The sequence below is a fragment of the Erpetoichthys calabaricus genome, chromosome 4, assembly GCF_900747795.2.
Source record: "Erpetoichthys calabaricus chromosome 4, fErpCal1.3, whole genome shotgun sequence".
Lineage (NCBI taxonomy): Eukaryota > Metazoa > Chordata > Cladistia > Polypteriformes > Polypteridae > Erpetoichthys > Erpetoichthys calabaricus.
This window is the reverse complement of record NC_041397.2, coordinates 247,442,680-247,467,048: the sequence shown is the minus strand read 5'-3', so window position 1 is coordinate 247,467,048 and position 24,369 is coordinate 247,442,680. Positions and strand designations below refer to the sequence as shown.

The 24,369-nt window shown below is 37.3% G+C and overlaps 1 protein-coding gene across 1 annotated transcript in view; it reads right to left on the bottom strand.

Annotated features, from left to right (window-relative positions):
• The window catches only part of cryl1 (crystallin, lambda 1), a 135,659-nt gene that overhangs the window by 7,015 nt on the left and 104,275 nt on the right, over nucleotides 1–24,369 (bottom strand). The gene's annotated exons all lie outside the window — the stretch shown is intronic.

The following is a 24,369-nucleotide window of genomic DNA, read 5'->3' as shown; positions in this document are numbered from 1 at the left end:
AATGGTGCGACTCAAACCACCTACAACTGAACACCAACAAAACCAAGGAGCTGGTGGTGGATTTTAGGGGGAACAGGCCCCTCATAGACCCCGTGATCATCAGAGGTGACTGTGTGCAGAGGGTACGGACCTATAAATACCTGGGAGTGCAGCTGGATGATAAATTGGACTGGACTGCCAATACTGATGCTCTGTGTAAGAAAGGACAGAGCCGGCTATACTTCCTTAGAAGGCTAGCGTCTTTCAACATCTGCAATAAGATGCTGCAGATGTTCTATCAGACGGTTGTGGCGAGCGCCCTCTTCTACGCAGTGATGTGCTGGTGAAGCAGCATAAAGAAGAGGGACGCCTCACGCCTGGACAAACTGGTGAGGAAGGCAGGCTTTATTGTGATGGAGATGGACAGTTTGACATTCGTGGCAGAGCAATGGACACTGAGCAGGCTCCTGTCAATCATGGAGAATCCACTGCATCCACTGAACAGTATCATCTCCAGACAGAGGAGCAGCTTCAGCGACAGACTGCTGTCAATGTCCTACTCCACTCACAGACTGAGGAGATCGTTCCTCCTCCACACTATGCGACTCTTCAATTTCACCCGGGGGGGGTAAACGTTAAAATTATACAGTTATTGTCTGTCTGTATACCTGCATTGTTATCACTCTTTAATTTAATATTGTTCTTTATCAGTATGCTGCTGCTGGAGTATGTGAATTTCCCCTTGGGATTAATAAAGTATCTATCTATCTATCTATCTATCTATCTATCTATCTATCTATCTATCTATCTATCTATCTATCTATCTATCTATCTATCTATCTATCTATCTATCTATCTATCTATCTATCTATCTAATTAGTCTTATTTTCCTTTATTATCCACCCTAATTGGTGGATGTGCCTATCTTTGGAGTAGATTGAACATAAATACAAAGGGAAGTATATGTTTTTTCGAGACAATAGTTTTGAGCTCAATCTGGGTTTGCTTCTATGCCCACACTAGCATTATAAAGTAAAATGACACATCTAGGTTTAACAGTACATTTTTTGGAATAGTTATACTTTGTTAATCCCCAAGGGGAAACTGTATTTTTGCATGACCTTTTGGGGTCAGGGTGCAGTATCAGCCATTGTAGAGCACCCTGGAGCAATTTTCAGGTTAAGTGACTTGGCCCCAATGGAAGGGCCCAATGGTATAGGATCCCTTCTGGTAGTAACAGGATTTGAACCGGTAACCTTCCAGATACCAGCACAGATTCTTAGATTCCACAATGACGAATTGATTGCAGATCACATTTTTTGTTCAGGAGATTCTGAATGGCATCACAAAATTATTCCCAAAAAGCAACTGTCGCACTCTCTTAGAGCTTGCATAGCCAATACTTATTGCATAACTTGTCCAGGAGGCTTTCTCATACATTGTATCTGTAACATTAAAACATTTATTGCATGAAACTACTTATTGATGGGATGAAAGAAAGTCACAGTGTATAGAGATGAAAAAACATCACCTGATTTCAGAATGTGAGTCTTAGTATATTAATGAAACCGAGTTTACTTATCAGCTCAGTATCCATATCATAATAACTCACATAAGGAATCTGAATATATTAACCATATATCACTACTCAATATTTCTCAAAAATTAGGTAATCTAGTGTATAAAACTAGCCAATTTAAATTCCTTGCACATTTACACTTACTTAGTTGTAAATGCACATTTAATGGAATTGGCTTTAGAACAGTAAAAGTTAAGGGTTACATCTTTAGCGTGAACTGCTCATTTTAGGTCCACTACAACATTTTGATGAGTTCTGCGTCTTCGCCATCTAGAAACAACACAGTTACTCTTCTTCAGATATTCAGGCGTCTGTAGAGTACTTGTGTACAAAAACAACTATTACTTTATTAATCATCAAACCGACTTGCAGCTTGAGTTTGTCATATCAACATTATGCATAAGGCAGGACCCAACTCTGGAGAGGACACCTGTCCACTGCAGTTCTCATTCAGTAACTCACACCTCACACATATAGGGATAATTTAGCATCTGCAATCTATGTAACCTGAATATCTCTGGGATGACAAGGCACTTTATAAAGCAAACATGCCAGTTCAAACTAAGACAACAAAGTTGCTGGGTCCCAGTTCAATTTCTGTGACTTCCTGTAATGATTCCTACTTCTTCCAGCATTTGTGTGGCTTTCAGGTTAATTGACAGTGGTAAATGGTAAGTGCATATGTGTGTCTTGTATCTTGCACCTGGATTCTCTTGGTCACTTGAAAAGAAAATGAAACTCACCAATGTTATATATCTAACTTTAGATGGCTCAGGAATCTAGCCCTTAAAGCACCTTGGTACAGTAAGTACAGACAGTTCACCTCGGAAGCAGCCTGGTTTCTTCTTCTTCTGTTGATGTCATTTGTCTGCTTCACTAAAGAGCCAGTCAGACTCCCAGTGAAAAGCCACTTGATAAGTCATGATGTGTAGCAAGGGATTCTCAGCCTGTTATGTGATCTTTTGAATTTGGTCTTTTGAAAAGTAAGCCTTGAAAGTGCATTTGAACTCCTTCATTTGACCACCTTGGTTTGTCAATGTTCAGCTAGGCTGGGAGTAGAGGTTGGCAGTCTTACATTCTGATTCAGTTGTCCATTTAGCCACTTGGATAGTGGAATTATTATGATGAGTTTCCAGCTGAAACAGAATTTTCTAGAGGCGGTTCTAACGGATACTCTTTAAAGATTTTCAGGTAACAACAGCAGGCAATGAAGGGTGTTACTACCACAGAGTTCTATACAATTTAATACCTTATGACTAATACATTTTGACTCTACATGAAAATTATTAGCTATGCGAATACTTTTCCTAAAATAAAGGGAAAGGGTACTAACAGTTTAGGATTCCATACAGACCAGGTCATCTCATTTTTATTACCTATACTTGGTTTGTTCTTCTGGCGTTAAGATGTTTAAATCTTCAGAAATGGCATGAACAGAACCTGTAGCATCTGATCTTGTTTACAATCAGATCCTGTCATCCTTTTGCCATTTTAGTCATTGAATTAAAATCAGGAAACCTAAGGCTCTTCATTTTTGGTATTTTCCCCTTTCTGCACAACAAACCTTACTATATTGAATTACTTTAAATAGGCTAATTGTATGTCCCCAAAATAATAGGAAGGTACTATTCATTGGTCTGTGAGAGTGACTTCCTCTGAAATCACTGCAGCTTCAAATTACTTGATAGGTCTGTGGTTGTAATCAAAGTACACTAAACACAGATTAAGGGACAGTGTTTTCTTTGTTGTTGGCATCAGGAACAAAAAAATCCAGTTATCTCAGCCTGAAAGATGCTGGCGGAGTTTGACAGTGCTGCTACAGGAGACATCAAAAGACCTTTTCCACAGTATGAAAATCAAAAGGCAAGGCTAGCTCTGTTCTCAGCTGCTCTGCTTTCCAAAGCTGGCGAAAATTCAAAGTGTAGAAACACAGAGATTACTTCACATCTACAGGTTGGCAAAAAAGGCACTGGCAGCATATGACATCTCACACATTAGGCTAGATGTCACAACCTACCTTTGTGCAGGGCCTCAGTGTTACGGACACTGTCACAGGTTAATTTGTAGAAAAATGAATATGCATCTAACACCAAAAAGATACTATTTTCCCAGTGGAACACAAAAATGTTACCACTCATATAGGTAGAAGGTGTTTTCACACCCCTTTCCTTCCTAAAGTACATTGCAAAGCCAGGTATTAGTCAATACAAAGAGAGGGCATGTTCAAAGGGAAAGTTCACAGAAACAATGAACATGGTAGACAAAGAAAATCTTTCTATGTGGTTAAAAAATGGAAGACAAGAAACAAAACATCAGAAATATAAGAGAAGCCTGGGATGATGTACACTGATTGACCCTTACAGTGTTCATTTAGCTTGTGTGCACCATACTTTCATTTTAACAGGCCTCACTGGGAAAGATTATTCAGAGGTAGTGAGGTCATCAGCCTCATCCCTCTCCTATCTGTATGCCTCTGAACTTGAAGTATGGACAGAGGCAGACAGAAGTTTGACTAGGGCTGTAAAACAGCTTAGATGATTTCCATGCTTTAACCATGTGGAGTGCAAGACCAGTATGTATTCTTATGGGAGACACTCCACAGTATAAGCATGCATATGCACATACACAGGATGTGTATCTGTATACAAGTAAATGTAATTTAGGATACATTGCCGTTATTATGTATATGGATTTTTTCTTCAGTTATACTTAATAAATAAACTTTCCTAGAATGTTATAATTAAGAATTCTTCATCAACTAAGTAATAATATTGCAATTGGAATTGTCAATGTTTAAAATTTTACAACCTCTCTGTTTTTCAAAAACAAGGATGTCTGCTTTACCTGTACAACTTGGTGATTTAGTCCTGTTTCCTATGACTTGACCTGTCAAGAACTTGTTACTGATTTATTCCTTGCACATAGCTTTACTTAGTCTCCCTCGCTACCTAAAAGTGCATGATTCATTTGAGGGCAATCAAATATTATGAAGACTTGAAGGCAAGAAAAGTTATTTTTAGATCAAATTTATCAAAGCCTTTATTATTTTTGAAGATCTGGACTATGTTCCAACCTAAACTGCTTTGTAAAGTTCAGTTCCCTTAGCTTGTTATGACTTGCTAATCTCAGCACAGCTTACAGTGCTGGTTTTTCTTTGTAGCATGATGACCAGAAATGCACATAGCAATCCAGAAATGGATCACATTTCATTCAGCTAGTATAGTCGATTTAAGGGAATAGTTTAATATTGAATTAGAAACTATCCCATGAAAACCATAAAGAAGAGGCGGGAATTAACTAACAATCAAAATGTTGAAGCAAAACAAAAATCAAGGATAGACGTGAGCTTGCTAAGAAAATGGCAGAGAATCTTAGCATTCTACCGAGGTTTGCTTTCAGTACATCTTATTTGTTTCTACAGTAAGTAGTGAAAGCCAAAACTCTGGGGTTTGCAGATCTATCTTTCTGTCCACTTGTAATAAGGATATGGAACTACACATGAAGTCAATTTACTGTAGTCAGGCATTTCAGGGAAGTAATAAGATTAAAGTATCTGATTGGAGCTTTAGATATTTACTTTTAGAAGTCTACTAGCAATCTTTTCTAATGGTGATAAGTACCTTATGTGGGAAAAGTACTGAAGTGAGAGATTCAATATTTACAACAAAAGGGGATAGATAACAGTATGGCAAGAGTTTTTATCAATTTCAGATTGAAATTTAACAAATCAATCTGGAGATGGTTATGCCTACAGTATATACAAGATGATATTTTATAATGTCCCAATTTTCACATCAGTTGGTGTAGCCTAGTGGGTTATGCATTTACCTTCTAGTTCACTTCCAGCCATTGTATAACACTAACCAAATAACACACTGCCATTGTAGAAATATGAAAACAATTATAATCACATACCTGTGATCTGATTAAAAAGTTTAAAAATGTCACCCTTTACAATAAGTATAGTTTCACTTAGCCCATTAATTTACGTCTGCAAACAGGAAACAAAAATAAGCTGAATTTGCAAAGCTGTAAGATACTGTAAGAACTTTTACTGTTTTTTTCAATAAAAGTATAAGCTTTAAAGGCTAATGTTTGTGTAACAATATGTTTTATACTGGCATGGATATCACAAAAAAAATCATCAAGTTCGTGCTAATGAAAGAGATTCAATTTGTTGTGAAAATGCATTCAATCACAACTGGTCCAATAAAAAAGCCAGATGAATGTATGTGAATTTAAAAAAAGTGTTTAATCAGAAGTTTCCATGATGAAATTAAATGTCTGTGGTTTAAAGATTGCTGACACATTTCCATATGGTGCAACTTTAGTAAAGTAGGCGTAATGAAAGGAGAACAGAAAGGCCTTATTGCTCAATTAATGTGGAAAAAACAATTATCAAAATCAAAACATGGGGGATCTGCTTATGTTCTACTTAGTTCATACAGACAGTGTACACATGTATGTGAATGAGTCACAGTGAAAAAGGCTACATTTCTAAATCCTTGTAAGGAGTTTTCATGCTGTCATTGTTACTGATGGTACCTTGTTCATGCTAAGTTACAGTCATTTTTGGAATGTTTAGCTCTCATCAGCATAACATAACAAGACATATTATAACATGCTACAACATTCTCAAACCAGCTTAATCCTATTCAGGGTCAAAAGAATCAGAGTCTATACTTGTAGTACTGGGCAACAGCCCATAACAGGACTAACTCACATTCATGTGGGCCCAATTTACAATCTTTAATCAACCTTAAATGCATGTCTTACCAACATGATGTTTTGAACCATCCATCTACTTTCTGCTACTTATCTGGAACCGGGCTGTGAGGGCAGCAGTTTAAGCAAAAATGCTAAAGAAGTCCCTTTTTCCTTTCACCTCGCTACCATGAGGTCTCCTCCCAGTTGGACATGCCTAAAACACCTCATGAGGAAGGTGTCTAGGGGGTATCCTGACCAACTCAACTGGCTCCTTTTGATGAGAAGCGGCTTTACTTTGAGCACCTCACTAATGTCTATGCTCCTCACCCTATCTCCAAGGCTAAGCTAAGACACGCTATGGAGGAAACTAATTTTTGCTGCTTGTATCCCCAAATTGCTTCTTTCATTCACTGTCCATATCTCATGAACATGGGTGAAGGTAGGAACGTAGATCAACCTGTAAATTGAGAACTCTCTTCACCACGACTGACTGTACAACACCTGAATGAACACCTCTTCACTCAGTATCTCACTCCCTTCTTCCCTCACTTGTGAACAAGATACTTAAAGTGTTCTGCTTGAGGCAGCACCTCATCCTCAACCTCGGAGAAGGCACTCTACTCTTTTCTGGCTGAAAACCATGACCTCGGACTTGGAGGTATTGATCCTATTTGAACCGATTTTTGAACCAGTCAGTCATTTAGGGGAACTATTTAAATGTAAGACCTAAATTACTAAAAACTACAGATTTATCTTCATAGTTACCTTACTGACTAAAACACTCATGTGTGTTGTTGCTGCTCAACTTAGCTCCCAAATGGAACTCAACTGTCTCCATGAAGCATTTTAATGTTGATGCTCTTCCCCACAACAGAGTACCACAAAGAATGCTCTCTGAAATTATCATCTTATAATATGAACCTTAATCTTAGTACTCCTTGTGGTGCGTAAAATGCAATGCAGTATTCAGCATTTCAGCTACCTATACAGGTAGTCGTCAACCTACCCAGTTCTTACAGACCGGTTGTAAATCGATTTGTATGTAAGACGGACCGGTATTTGTATTCAAACCTGACCATATGTATAGTACTGTATAAAAAGTCCCTTATGTCATATTATTTGTCTAATATCCTTTTTTAGCATCACTTGTAACACATTGTGTAGATTTTCTATCCTTTTTTTGTAAATATAATTTTTATTTTATAATTTTGTTTTGTTATTACTGTTGCTTACATGGGTGCCAAACCTTTAAACTTTCTTTGTCTGTGTTATGTTATGTCATCAGTGTGAGCCTCTCCCAGTGTTCAATGTGATAATTCTGAGAGGAAGGAATTGTGCCGGCAGAGTTTTAGCACTCATGTTTTTACTGTTTTAACATTTCAGCCTGTTAATAATAAACATTAACAGATAAGGGAGTTCATTGTGGTCTCATTACCCCTTTGTGGTGGTTTGCACAAAGTGGCACATCGTAAGTCACAATACAGAAGCATCAGAGGTTAACCGGATTCCACTGGTTACAATGGGATAACTTAAAAGACCCATGTGAATGCTTTCCCTTTCTTTCCTCCCTTATATTGCTTAATCACCTTCATTTTTGTGTCAAAATCAATTGACTTTTTTCCTGTAATTGTAAGACAAATGTACCTGAACATAGTCGAAACCGATGCAGATAACAAACTGAGATCGAGATGAATGAGTCATGACATAAGGAGCTGGCATGGCGATAACTGTCACTTTCCCATGAGACATGGTAGCAGTTGTAAATTGAATGGTCATAAGATGCATAGATCGTAAGTCGACGACTCCCTGAATTGTAGTATTGCATTTGTTTGTAATCAAACTCTCTCAAGCTACCTCTTATCAAGGCAGTATTGGAAAAAACAAAAAATCACATGCTGTATTTAGTGTTTTGCAAAAAAATGTCTGAATGATTCAGAGGAGAAAGCACTTTCTTACACTTTGGATTAATAAGAAGAAATATAATAACAAAAACTTCTAGTGTTATTTTTAAAAGTGATTGCAATTCCTACTTTTCTTAACAAAAAATACCTATTTGGAGGATGATGTAAACACAGCAGTTACAAATAAAAAATACAAAAAACAGCAATAGCATCTCAAGGAACATTGATATACCTTCATTTTGTTGTAATGACAAAAACAAATAGTGATAAATTAAACAAATGTACTGTGACGGAAAAGGAAGAAAAGGACCGTCTATTTGTGCTATTTGGTGCTGTGCTGTGGAGGGCAGGGAAATAGAGCTACCCAGCTGAAAATAAACATGTATTGTGCTGGACTTGTGCCTGTGTATCTGGTATGTCGGGTGTTTGGGAAGCTGTATGCCCCCTGGTTCCAACAAGTGGCATCCCAGAGGGGACTTCCTGGCCATCTGTAGACAGGAGACCCATTTATAAAAATTTCTTGTGGGCCAACACTGACACATACACAGAGCACGTGCGGACAGTTCAAAGAAGTGGACTAAAACAGCGCTCCCACCTGCGATGGGGAGAAAGAAGACCAGGTTAAGCATGAAGGCAGTGAGGGGCCAGGAACATGGTGTTGCCATGGAAACAGAGCAGAGTACTTGCAGATGCAGTTGTAACGGAGGTAAAAATTGGTCTCATGACAAGCCCGGGAAGGAAGAAAGCCCGGCTGCCCCCCTGTGGCCAATATGCGTCTCCAAAAAGGATGACTCCCATGTGGATTCGGAAGACTTCTCCAACAGTGACCTTGCCCTGGTGCCAACAGAAGAGGGATGCGACAACTGCCCTGAAGACATGGGATGGACAAGTCAGACGCTGGCTCTCGGACTTCCTGGATCCTCGTCCGACGGCAGGTCCCCACAACAGGGGGAGGGAGTGGTGAGTGCTCGAACCATACTCCCCAGAACAGGTAAGGAGTCATGGGGGGTGGGTGAGGTGGCCGCCAGCAAAGTGAAGCAGGTGGAGCCCATCTGGCTTGTTGCCAGCCCCCAGAACTCCAATTCCCACAAGCTTCTAGAGGACCTGGCAGAGCATGTGCAAGGGAGTTGCAAATTATGGCTCAGAGAAGGCGGACACGAGAGGGGCAGAATCGCAGCCCACCGCCAGCTTCATCAATTAATGTATCAAGGGCGTGTGGGATCTGGATAGGGTGCTCCAGATTATAAAAGGCCTGAGAAAGGTCTTTGAAGAGGTGGAAAGGATGGCTGGGGCACCCTTGAGTGCGGCACAGAACCTCCTGAAAAGGCTCGGCCTGGGACCTTCCACGTTGTTAGATGCGGCAGTACAGGTAAGCAGCACTGGTACCGGATATAATAAAGGAACCCAATGCAAACTGACTTGGGATGGTTCTGAATGATGTCGAGTAGCAGGTGTTCCAACAACTGTCCGGGGCGTGATGACTGATTAACCAGCGAGAAACGAGAGTGACTGGCTTGGTAGTGTCTGCGCCCGCAACCCTAACCTGGCGATAGTCACACGTAAAACAAAGGGGGCACAGACAGCGTGGAGTCTCTTATTCTTGTAAAGATACCCAGACCGTCATCGCACCCCAGAACACGAAGGGCAACTGCAAGAAGGAGAGTGACTCCCCTAACATGGTAGCACGTGAGTTAGTGTGCTAGGGTGGGGTAAGGACGAGACCTCAGCTGAGTGTGAGAAGGCGCAGGAGTTCCCATCCTGCTTCCATTCCTGAAGGGCACAGAGTTTGAGAGGGGGTCAATGGTGTTTTGAGTGCTGTCAGCCTGGCCATACTTGGTGGTTCTGCCCCTTTGCAATTGATGTAGGTGTTATGGGGCAGCAATAGTGCAGTGTCTCCTTTTCACATTCTTTTCCTGTTTCAGGATGGAGCCAGGAACAGATTGACACAGTATGATGGATGGTGGCCAGCGTTTTTACCCAGCCGGGATGCTTCTTTAAGTGAAGGACAGGGGAAGATGGCTTTTGAAGGGCGCTATCTCCCCCAAATTATCTGGAAGCCCCTCTGGGGTGTAACAGCCCCTCTGAGTCCCACAGGGCTATATGGGACTTGGTATTGGTCAGCTCAGCCCTGTTCCAGGGATGCCATCAGGGGGAGCTGCAGGAGCTGTAGAGGCCTTTGTTGGGCTTCCACCGCACCTGGGTGTAATTTTAGACCTCCCTAAACAGCCACCTGGAGTTCTCCTTGGTGCGGCTTAAAAAGGAGCCAGCTACCTCACAGAACACGCCAGAGTTGGGTGGGAGAAGACGAAACTTGTCAGTGGAAGAGTGGAGGCAGAAAGACAGAAAAGGAAGAAAGGACCATCTATTTGTTGCTATTTGGTGCTGTGCTGTAGAGGGCAGGGAAACAGAGCTCCTCAGCTGAAAATAAACGTGTATTGTGCTGGACTTGTGTCGGGTGTTTCGGGAGCTGTACGCCCCCCTGGTTTCCACAGTACTCAATAATGCTGTAAATATGTAAAGCAAGGTAAATCTACCCTCCATTACAACATGCAATACTCATATAACCATAATTTCAATTATGATATATACTCCTTTAGTGAATTGTGATTTTATGAATGCAAAGATTCTTTATTTACTAGATTTTTTTATTAAAAAAACAAAATTTTAAAAAGATGTGGCAATGTAAAATACAACACGAGGAAAACATATATAAATAGACACAGAACACAAAATCATTTACATAAAAGGGTAACTATACTGTGCAATCCCTTGCAAAAAGTCTAAAAGAAGAAGCTTTTCACATGGTGATAACTTTTGCAGGTAGTGACTACACTGAACATATTTTGAATTAGACAACTGGAAAAGAGTCAGTATCTACAAGCTCTTCAAAAGCACCATGAACATCAACAGAAGGCACGAAGCTTAAAGCCAGTAACACCTTTATTTTTGTTTACATTAACTTAAATTCCTGCACTTTTCTTCACAGTCTTTGTCTAGGATGGAAAAAGTAACTACTAGCTGTGCACATTTGTTGCTGTATTTATCTTGCATGCATTTGTCACAACACTACTGAACCACAAACTTTAGTTGTGGCACCTGTAATTTTTTTATGTAAAGTATATATTTTTATTTGTTTATATTTTCCCCCATCAGAATTGAGCAAATAATGTTTCATTTTGTTTTATTTATAATTTTACTACTATTGTGGTGACATCACCCACCATTTTGGAGAGCTTGGTCGTTGCAGTGCTATGTTTTGCTAGGTAAGCTGTGCAAATGCTGTGACAGGTGATGTCATGACGACCATCTTATATAACGTTACATCACAACTTTAAAAACTGTCAGAACTTTGTGAGAATACAGTAGTACTAGGGTGCTGTACCATGTTAGCCATTATGAATGTAGACAAAAGCCAAGCAAAATGACACCTTTTATTGGCTAACTAAAAAGATTACAATATGCAAGCTTTCGAGGTAACTCAGGCCCCTTCTTCAGGCAAGATGTAATACAGGAAAGACTGTTTGTGAGGCTTTAGTTCTTGAATGATATTACTTTTTTCAGTCTCTGGTTTTGAATTAAATTTTGATTAATGACCTTGAGTTTACTTTTGGTGCATACATCTCTGTCAGTACTATACTAACTGTTGCTATACCTGACTAATCTTCTGATACGTCACTTGAAATAATTCCGCTCATGTTCTTCTGAACTGTTTTATGAAACAATATTGAAAGTTGCAATAGGAGCACTCTAATAACAGCTCAGAAACTTACTTGTGGGTACTGCATTATTTTATACTGTCAGCTTTATAATATCACATGTGGCTAGCAATAGATCCAGTACTATAAACAGTATGGTGGCACCCAAGGAAAACAAAGCATAAAATCATTGTGACAATTAAACAAAACAGTAACTTCATAATGTCACACACAACAATGATAAAATTGCAACAACAAAAAAATACAAAAAGTTAAAAATTCCTAAATTAAGACAAAGACTAAAGAAAACAACACAGTTATTAACATTAATCTAAGAACACACGTCATAGCCAACGTTTTTTTCTAGATATTTTTTTGTAGACCTCTGTGATACACAAATGTGGTATCTGGTGTTAGGTATCTTTGGTTGATTAAATAGTTTGAAAGCGTGAAGTTGGTTCTGAAAATTCTAAAACCATTAAATGGTCAACTGGAGTAAATTCTGGTGATGGGCCTGCAGTGTGTTCCTGACACTAATGTAGAGTGTGGTACTGGCAATAAAATCTCATAACAAGATGAGATCTCATAACTGAGAGAGGAGGGCATGTAAAAAACACATAAATCAAAGAATAGCAATTAGTACTCCAGAGAGAACTAGTGGGTACTTTTAAAAATTATGGAATAATGTAAATTGATATTAAAATTACAAACCTGAATTTTCATTTTTTTACTTTAGTAATTGTATAAAATGAAATATTGTGATGGGGTAAATAGTCTCTGCTGTTTCAGTGGCTGTTCTTGCTGGGTTTGGATTGCAAGAGTCTGGCAGGCAAGAATTTGCAAAGATGCATGGTCTATGCTAAGTAATCTTAAAACTGTTTTAATTAAAGTAACATAAAATAAATATTTCTATGTACTTTACAGCCCAAATCAGCATTATGTCATTGTGGCTAATAACACCTGTGGGTGGTATTTAAATGTCCATGCTGACTCTGTTTGAGACCAGGAAAGTCCTAGCTCAGATAAAAACAACCATCTACTTTTAAGAAAATGCTGTACACATTTCTGAACATGTCATTTTCAATTACAACCCTAGCGGAAAAGAAAAAAAAATACTTCTAATTGTGTATAATTAAAAGACATATTTATAAATGACTAACAAATTTTAATGCATGAGTTTACTTTTCAGAAAGCAGTGCAAAAGAAAGCCTGCTGCCTCTCATTTACTTTATGCCATTTCCATTTTGTAGCATTTTAAACTGATATAATGTGGTCAAGGTCTGGAATGTAGTGTTGCAATTGCATAGTTTTCTGATATTATAAAAGAAACACACATCCGCAACTCTAACTGTAACTGAGGGCCACTCTAACAAAAGGCAGTATGATAACCAAGAAAAAAGTCAGATTACTGAGCATACATTATGCTCACTCGAATACCATGCCGTCTTCTACACTTTGTTAACCATTATCATGATCAACTTGTTGTTTTTCCACACATGTGATGTTCTTCTCTGTCATTAATATATTGCTAGACAAGATTATAAGCAGGAGTCATATTAGAGCAAGGAACAGAACAATGACTGTATCAAAAATATTCAATTGCATAATAAAAACAAATCAGAGAAAACTGGGGGATTGAATAATGGCAAATAACCACCCAGCAAAGAGGAAGTCCAGCAAGAAAACATAAAGATAAATGGAGACTCCGAAATGCTGGACAGTGGACAAGTGAGTTAACCCTCCAATTGTTTACTTATAGAACAAACCCTCTTTATCCTGACGCAGTGGGGCACATATGTTTTGTTTTTTACGTATTTGTTGCGTTTACATTCTTAATGCGATCACTTCTCTTTTGTGTATTTGGTAAAATAAACACATTACAGTGTGTGTGAACAAACCAGAGCAGTACATTTTAGCAGTCAAATGCTGAGGCCACCACCCTACCATAGTGCACACTACACACATGGAAGTCTGATTTCAGATTTTTAAAATAATAATTTAAAATATCAGAAATTTAAAATATTAGAAAAATGTATGAATCAAGGCATCATCTACCAACAAAGGAACCCTTTGAAATGAAAAACATAAGTCTTCATATTCTACCAGGACTGAGAAACACTCTATTACAGTATATTTAACTAGTTAGACTAAAGTTGGTTTGGGCTATGCTGGTTAGGCCTGCAACTGTTATAAAGTTCTGTGTTCAAATTCCAGCCCAGCCACTGCATGTTTCCCTTCAGCTACTCCAGTTTTTGTCCTCCAAATACCAATAATGTGCATTCTAGGTTAATTGGAAACTCTAAACTTTACCCTGATAGACTGGTACCTGATCCAAAGTTATTTTCTACCTTGCACTTAGTGCTCTCAGGATATCCATAGTCTCCTACGAATAAGAACATTGGAAAATGTGTGGATTGATAGGTTAAAGTTCTCTAAGTGTTCTCTTATTTATCTGTTTATATTTATACGTCTGAAGGATTTCAAAACTTGCTTTAGTTGTGATTTGAATAGCTATTAGCTAAGACACTGCTAAAGATTACAGGTGTGCCATAAGTCTGTAATCCTGCTGAATGCGATCATATTTTATTTTTCTCTCAGTACTGCTGAGACTTCAAGTGGATAATGTTGCACTGCAACCCCATTCGTTGCAGGGTCAGACCATCAAGATGGGCAGAGTTTGATTGAAACTAGGAAAACCTGCCTGACTTGTTTGTCTTTAAAGTTCTGAAGATGAAGGCTGCTGATAAAGTATCTTTTACTCTTTCAAAGGGTAACTGTAGGTGAAAGGCTTCAGAGCTTACATCTGTTCAAAAATCAATGAATGAAAAATATTTCTGTAGTTTATATATGTATTTATACTTTGCACATATTTGCTTCTTCCCTTTAATTGTGCAATTCATCTTTACAACTTGGAAGAAACATATTTAATTTAAAATAACGTTAAAAAATAAAGAAATAAATAAAATGTAAATCATATTCATTCCTAAAACAAAACACACACACAAACATATTCAAAACTTGCAATAGTAGGTGTAGGTTGGTTTTATATTCTGAGAGAAACATTCAGGGACATCATCAAGAATATGTTGATACCACTGCTCAAAGGCTGCAAATCTGTAAAGCTTATTGGCCCAGAATCCACAGCAAAAGAAAATATCACAATATCACAAAAGAAAAAAAATGGCTGTAGTTACTGGTTCCTTTACTTAAAAGTATTGATAAAGTGTTTTGGAGTTGTTTTATGAGATCATGCACTTTATTTTATCCATGGTTTACAGTACTTGATTCATGACATTCTCTGATGACTAAGCCTTATGTAAAAGGTTTCGCACAGCAAATATTGTTTTCTGTTGGTATAGCTTCCTCACGTAAATATGCATAAGGTACAAGTCACATTACATTCTCAGTTATTTTGCGAGTTTCCAGTTAATCCAACTTGCACAATTGTTGGCTGTGGCAGGAAATGATGAGAACAACACAATTCAAGAAATATTTTTACATTTTTATTATTTCTACAGTGCATTACCCTCACCATAACCAGGCTCCATATTTTATAGTTTGTTGAGCTTTAATATAGTGTAATCCTTTGAGATAAAGTGGTTTGCTTCATTACTTAAAACAACATTTTGAGTTACTCATTTCAAGGCTTAAAAAATGTAGTGTTTTAGGGCATCCATTCATTTTCATTACAGGCTTCCATCCAAACATTATTCTTACCTATTTATCCACTTAAGTTTTGTTGGCAGCTTTAGCTGACTGAGAAATACAAATTAAAAGATGAAAATTAGCCTTGCATGTTGGGGAGCACTCATTCATATTTGGCCAATAGAGAGTCATTATTTATAATAACACACTTCTATGGTATGTAGTAAAAAAAAAAAAACCAAACAGACAGACAGACAAACAGAGAAAATGTGCAGATTCCATATGGGCAGTGCTCAGGCTAGGAATCAAACACAGAAATCCAGAGTAGTGAGGCAGCAGTGCTGGCCACTAACTCCATTATCAGAAAATTTTTTTAGAGTGCAACGCCTGTGTGTGTTTAGGGGTCTCCCTCATCGTACAGGTACTACCACACTGGTAAGGCTAGTGTTCCATAACTACCTACCACGTGATTTCAGCACAGAGCTGTGGTCTTTCCTAGATTTGTCAATTACATGATGCTTTTGTTGGGTTGCCTATTATGTACTGCGTAAATAGGATGTGTGAGTGCTGCATAATAGTAGAAAACAGTAAACACTTTTAACAAAATGGTGACACTAGGACTTTTACAATAAAGTTGATATACTAATGAGCGAATACAATACTTTGTAACACTACACATTATATCATAGTAATCAACAATTACTAAATCATCGGTGCACCTGTAATATGTTTGTAACTAGTGACAAGATGAGCAGAGCCAGTATGTACAGTACTTAACTGCTGAAGTATGTTTATAGTATTTACACAAATCAAAAATGAAAGCTTTCAGCTGTTCTACTAAAACGTATTAATTGCTAATCACAACATGTCACCAAGGTGTCAAAGAGCTTAGACAACTCTAAAGAAATGTAACATTATGCACTAAGACAAAATAAAATTGTCTATTTTTAATAGCAGGCTATTTGCATTTTATATTTTACTAAACTTTGAACATGGCCAATTAGAGAAGATGAATAAACTAATATTTTGAAATACTCTTGCAACTACAGTATAAGGTTATATGGAGTCAGAGCCTATCCTGACTTTTTATGTCATACCAGTTCATCACTGGGTAATCAGACTCCCAAACACTAAAACACTAACTGGAGGACATTCAAACTGGTATCCAAGTGCTAGTTAGGTGGCTCCCATTCCTTGTAAATTTCAGTTTTTAAGAATTGTTTATTTGAATATTCTAAAATGATCAGTGCATGGCAGTTAATGTTTTAACAACAATCAACATTGAAATACTGTACTATTAAATTAGTGTCAAGATTGATGCTTTATTAAAGTTTAAAAGGAGAAAATTATTATTATTAATGGCACATGCTGCCTTAGAAACTAAAGACATGTAAGGATCAATAGCACCAGAAGCATCTCTAAAATATGCAAGGCAGACAAAAAGGGATTTGTACCATACAAGTATATGCTGTAAATGCACTTATGGCCTCTCCATTATGGATACAAAATGGAGTTGATTACTGTTAGAGAGCTGCTGCTACCAAGATGCCATTTAGAGATCATAATGGTAAGGTGGACTCTTGCTTTGTGTAAAAAGAGAATTCAGCAGAAGTCAAAGTGATAGAAACAATGCTTAAACAAGAAATTTTAAGTAAGCAAACCTATAAAGAATACATGAGTATGACTACAAATTACAAAAGAAAGAAAGGCAAAATAGGCAAAAAGAGGGAGAAACAGGAAGTAAATGTTACTGTTTATGCATTTAAGACAATTACCCCTTTTTACGTGTCCGCAATTTTTTTTCTGGGAAGAGTCATCAATGGATAAACTCTCTTCTAGTTAATTTAAACAAATAGCATAATCACATAAGAACAGCTTCTGTAGTATTTCTCTGTGTTAAAATTCTAAACATAAACATCCTTGCCAGAGTTTCAATAATTTGATGAAACATAATAAAGCCAATTGATCCAAACAAAAGAGATAAAATCCAAATTTTTATATGCCACTCCAGCACTTATGTTCATAGCCAGTACTTTAAATCTGATGAGCACGTAATGTTTATGCGGTATATTAAGATCGATGCTGTACCTTTTTAACTTGAATAGCTTTTACTGTCATACTGACAGAGGAGTCAGTTTTTGAAAGGGCAAATGCTTGTCTCAGAGTTCATGTGTAATAGTCCGTGCTGAAAGAAAACAGCACAGCAGGTTCCTTCTCAATGGAATATGACTATGCAATGGCACCTGCTTCTGGTCAGTATATACAACTTAACATAACTGCAATGCTATTAAATTATTTATTTTGGACTAATAATACGAACTACAAGTTTAAATGCTGTATGTCTGTGTGTGTACTGTCTGGAACTTAATAATATAATAATAGTGGTAAATGGACATAAGAAAACATAGATCAAATATGGTTATTTTACAAGATTACAACTAAGTTACGTTAGCTATTCTATATTACATTACACTGACATTACAATGACAAAATTATATTTCAGATATGCTGAAACCCCATCTAGTTATGTTTATGTTGAGTTCCACCCATGTGTTCTTTCTTCCGATTATGCATGCATGACTATATATGTGAGCAGTTTTCTTTATATTTACAAAGTGCATTTACACTGCAGGCGGCACGGTGGCGCAGTGGGTAGCGCTGCTGCCTCGCAGTTGGGAGATCTGGGGTCCTGGGTTCGATTCCCGGGTCCTCCCTGCGTGGAGTTTGCATGTTCTCCCCGTGTCAGCGTGGGTTTCCTCCGGGCGCTCCGGTTTCCTCCCACAGTCCAAAGACATGCAGGTTAGGTGGATTGGTGATTCTAAATTGGCCCTAGTGTGTGCTTGGTGTGTGGGTGTGTTTGTGTGTGTCCTGCGGTGGGTTGGCACCCTGCCCAGGATTGTTTCCTGCCTTGTGCCCTGTGTTGGCTGGGATTGGCTCCAGCAGACCCCCGTGACCCTGTGTTCGGATTCAGCGGGTTGGAAAATGGATGGATGGATTTACACTGCAAATTTGTAAGAGTTGAGGACATGCTAGTAAAATAATGTTGACAATAATTTCATATAAACTATTTTGACAAATGTGCAAAACAAAAATGCCTGGGCCCATGAAAATTATACATAAATTAATTTTGCATATTGCTAAAGGAAATCATCTTCCATGATTACTGTCCCTGTTGTTCAGCAGTGCCAAAACGTAAAATACATTCTATGAACCGTATGACTTCTATTTAGGGTGCATTTTCATTGAAACTTTCCATTATGGGCAGTATGGTGGTGCAGTGGTAGTGCTGCTGTGAGCTTGAGGACGCTGCAGTGTAATGTCTATACTTAGATCATTTATGTCAGGTAGAATGACTAGTGGGGCCTCGGTGGTCTCGTGGCCTTGAAATCCCTGCAGATTTTTTTTTTCTCCAGAGGGAGTTTTTTTTGTTTTTTTCTGTCCTCTCTGGTGATTGGACCTTACTTTATTCTTTGTTAATTAGTATTGCCTAATTTTATTTTTTCTTTCTTCATCTTGTAAAGCACTTTGAGCTACATCATTTGTATGAAAATGTGTTATATAAATAAATGTTGTTGTTGTGGTTGCATGTGTACTTTAAGTAAATCTGGAGGATTCCACCAGGTGGCTGTGTGAGAAATGAAGATGTTATGTGAGACCTTTAAATGTATTGCATTATTATGATAGGGAATATGTGATGCTTGTATTTCCTATGCAAGAAATGGATGGAGAAAAGCACCACAAAAATGTCAGCATTCCAGTTTGATGATTTGCTTCACCAAATTGAACCATTCATCAAACATCGAAGCACGCACATTGATCCTGTTGCAGCTGCATACATGCCATTACATGTTCATAGTAAACAATGATGCTGACATCAAGTACCAAAACTTGAACACAGACGCCACCCATATTTTTGCTGGTACTGCAACTTGCGCACATGTCGCATTAATTTCTGATGACGTGTTCAGAGGACACATCAAAAGAATGCTGGGAACACGTTGCAGCCATGATGCATGCTTGTACATGTTCTGAGTGTGAAGTGTATACTGGCCCTTAAATATACTAATAATATATTACGATTGTGTGAAATAATTGTGTTAAATCAAAAAGAATTTCTCTCTACATGCTGGAAAAGCAAATGTTCTTAGTTTACCCCTCTATCCAGTAACAATGAATATTTGTAATCTTAAAGAAATGGACTACGCTTGATGAATCAGAAAAGGGTCTTTATAACTGAAAATATCACTATGTTATTCTAAAATATACAGTAGAAGCTCAATCCTTCAAGAAAGTTATCTTCCCTGTTACGTTGATAACCAGTTACAATTCAATCAAAGTCTGTTAGATTCAGCTAAAAAATTCCAGAAAAGGCTGTTTTCTTGTGTAAATTGAATGACTTCAGTGTGAACTGTCACATTCTCTATATGTTTTTCTATCTGTTCTGAAGGGACTTCTGGCTTAATTTGCATCTTGGACAACATGTGTACCCAAGACAATGTCAAACTCCAGTGCCTGATTAAAGCAATAAGCAGGGTCAGTGGGGTGGAACAAAAATCAGTGAATATACTATATAAGGAAATGATTCTTAAAAATGTTCATCAAATTCTCAACAATCCCACACAACCACTACTTCGGAAATTTAATTTCAGAGAGCAGAACTAAACAGACTTTTACAATTTTGAATAAAAACTTTTTAGATATAAGAGATCATTTGTACACTTAAGAATTAGGCTGTTTAATGTGAACAGGTAATTATAATACATGACAGTCACTGACATGACAGATTTATTAGTGCCATTGTGTAGATGGGCATAAAGTTTTTTAGTTTATGAATTTGCATATGTATGTTTAATATATATGCATGCTGTGTTCAGATAAATGTGGTTCCTTATACTGTATTGGTCCTTCCTTGCCTTTTTATATTTAAAACCCATGTCTATATAAGCTTATTGTTGATGCACAAACCAAATTAAACTCTATGTGGGCTAATAAAGTTAAAGCTGAGTTCAGGTATAGCACATAGATAAGCCTGCTGCACCTCAGCTTTGGTTAAACAATCTGATCTGATTATTATATTGTTGGTGTTGAACAGATTAAACATAAACTTAGATTCACTATGTTATCAGAAAAAAGTCCTAACAAAATTGTTCCTGAAAGTCATAAACCTTAAAACAACAACATGCTGTAAGTCTCTCTGACAAGATAAAGAACCTGCAAAGCACTTGTCAAATAGTGACTGGTAAAAGTGCACCTCTGTATGTAACGGTAATGTTTACCACTCCAGATCAAAAACAGTGGAAATAAAAAATACAGCAGCCTCTGGAATATTTGTGCAATAATTTCTTGTTTTATCTTAATTGTCCTAGGCTAACTCAACTACAAGGCAGAATTTATACCTACAACAGAAATGATTTAAAAGGGCAATGGCTCTGCATCAGTTTTTCATTTTCTTCTATTTTGTTATTTTTCCTCCTTTTTAATTATTAAATCCACATCATTTCATAGAGTAATTTGTTATCAGTAGGCCAGTAAAATCATAAAAATTACCTGGCTATTTTTTTTTTGTTTGTTTTCTTATGCTGATAATATTTTGTCCTATTCAGGAAACACTTCTTTTGGTTACTGTTATAACCCCGTTTTTCATGTCTGATGAATAAGTAGTATGTCTTAATTGTTCTGTTTTGGCAGGAGCTGCAGGCAGTACTGGTTTGCATGCTGTGTACATGGCTTACTACTAAAAAAATCTGAAAGAGTATTTGCTGTTTTCTTTTACTTATATACATTTCAATTATCTGCGGTGGGTTGGCACCCTGCCCAGGATTGGTTCCCTGCCTTGTGCCCTGTGTTGGCTGGGATTGGCTCCAGCAGACCCCCGTGACCCTGTGTTCGGATTCAGCGGGTTGGAAAATGGATGGATGGATGGACATTTCAATTATTTCTTCTGATATCAACCTGTTTGTTTTATGTCACCTGAACTAAGACATGTAAAGCAAACATATTTTGTATGACATCTCCATTTTGGGTATCTGTAAAGAATAGCTTCCAGCTACCTGCTGGAGATTTATTTGAGATCACTGCAAATTAAAACAGACTATTTCAAGTTCTTAAAATCATAAAAAGGCAATACAATTACTGTATACAACATAATACTGACAAACATGAGTTATCTTGATTATGTTAAATGTTGATTGAATCAAATGTGTTTGACAGTAGATTTTGTGGAGAACTCATGCACCCAGTGGAAGAATGAGCAAACTCCATAAAGACAGCAACCAGGCCTGGAATTTAAACCCAGAACTCTGGACCACGAGGCAACAGTGCTACAATGGCACTACCCTAATTAAATTGTGATAGTACAGGGAGTGGTTTTGAACATTCTCAAAGGCTCTATAATGGTAGAAAAAGCTTTTTACAAACATTAGACTAATAGCAAAACCCTCTTATATAAGCACTTCAAGATATCTAAATTAGCTTACTGTATATGATTATTATCTGTCAAATGCATATTCTTCAAGGGGTATTAGATGGGGCAATGGTTAGTCCTGCTGTGTTTCAGCTCCTATGTCCTGGGTTTAAAACACAAACTGAAGTTCCATATGCATTATGTCTACATACTGTATTATGTATTTTTCTGCACATATCTCAAAGAGGTGTCCGTTTGATCATGTGGCAGCATTAAATTCACTCAGTATGGGGAAACATGAATGTGTCCTTTGATAGGCTAGCACCTCATCCAAGGCTGGCTTCCACTTTCTGTCCAATGCTGTTAAGGTGGGATTCAGCACCTTGCAGTCCTATGGTACACAAACAATTTAGACAATCGATGGGCGAATGAAGCTTGATGGGGAAGCAACTTGTATATAAAAATTTAAAACAGCAAAAAGTTCCACAGTAGCATTATCAAGAATAAGACATATTTTGCACAAAAGTGTTCTTTCAAACAGTGTAGATCTGGTGTTATTTTTGAATAAAATACCTGATTATTAAATATAGGGTGCTGATGAACAGCTAGAAATTATCCTTGTGCAACAATCTGAACATATGCAATGTTTGTGTAAATTACTTCAATGAAAAATCACTCACAAAATACAGGATAAATAAAGATTTTCAAAAGAAAAAGTCTGGACATCTAAATTGGGACAGATGCTGTCTGGTCACTCTATTTCTTTTTTGCAAAAAATTTTTTGCAGCGGTCTGCCTGGTTAGATGGCTCATTGAAAATACTTCAAAATACTTTGCTCTAAAGCACCATCTCTCTCAGTTCCTTCATCTCAATACTGGCCTTCCTCTTAGCTCTATACTCAATAGTTCTCTAGTTACAAGTATCTTGTAAACCCCATTGCCAAAGCAGCTTCAGGATCACAAGGCTATGGCCCCCTCTTGTGGTCCGTGGTGTCCCCACCTGTAATCCTTGAACAGACATTAATGGATATTTAGTTTAGATAAACATCTACCATGTACATAACACACACATGCACACATCTTTGCTACAATTCTTCAAAAGACAAATACTGCATAAAGGTCTTTGAAATGCAATTTTAAATTTATCTGAATGATATTAACAAATAAATACTTAAAAACATTAAAACCACTATAATGAATTAAACAATCAATTCTTCTCAAAACAGTATTATTCAAAATTTGCCTGATATAATTTTGACTCTTTATACTTTTAATACTCACATGAAAATGCCAGAAGGCTGTGAGAATTCTATTTTTTTGTATAGTGTTAACTAAGTGAATGAAAACACTATTTTATTTCAAAATCATGTTTGAAGACTCCTTTCCTCACACTTGATGTACCTAAATAAAGCAAACTCTGAGCAATACTTAAGAATTTTGTATCATACCAGCACTGTTTAAGTAAATATCTGCTAATAATGTAGTATGAAGAATTTGCTACCATGTATGCCGACAAATAATGTTACATCATTCATTGACGCATATTTTTCAATATCTGGCTAGGAAAAAGGATGGGCAAGGTTGATCAATCAAACCAATGATTAAACGCTTAGAGAGGCCACTGATGCACTAAGGTGTTTGTGTGAACATGTAAAGTATTGGTGTTAACTTAGTGTAGCCCAGACTTGAAAATTGCCACTTGGACATGTAACAAACAATGCATTTTATTAACAAATACCAAGGGAGGACTCACAAAAGGATGTTGCAACAAACCATGCAGTTTTCTGCATGGATCTATTGAAATATGGAAGCCATCCAGCCTCTTTCAAGAACATTTAACCATCTGCTGTGATTCTCCTTATTATTCTCTTGTCTGATAAAGATTAAAGTTCACTGGTTGAAACAGGCTTTTATGTCCTTGAGGCACATATGTAAACTCAACCAGACAAAAAAGCCTGTGGACAGTATGTTTTAATATTTGGTGACAACAGAAAATTGTCTTTGATATAGTACTGTATATTTGAGACTACATAACAAGGCAACAGGGCTAGAGCATTGCTTTTGCCTTAATAACATCTAAATCACACACTAAAATGCAGATGTTAAAATAGAATTCAAAAGGTTATTTCTCAGAAATTAGCATATATTTAAAATTCAATATTCTATTGGTTAGCTATGCTGCTCACAATCACTTATGAATAATGAAACACTTTCAGCAAAGGATCTACCTTCATTTCCTTAGAGCTTCTCCACTCTATAACACATCACAGAATTTCTCATTGTCCATGATGGGTAACTGATTAAAAATTAGTAAGCATAAGATACTGACTCATTAAAGACATGCAAAATCTTGTTAAGTTCAAGGATGGGCAAGAATGATTGATCAAACTAATAATTACAGAGTTAAAGCCACCAATGTGGTATTAGTGTGTCTGTCTGTACTTACAGTGCAATCAACATA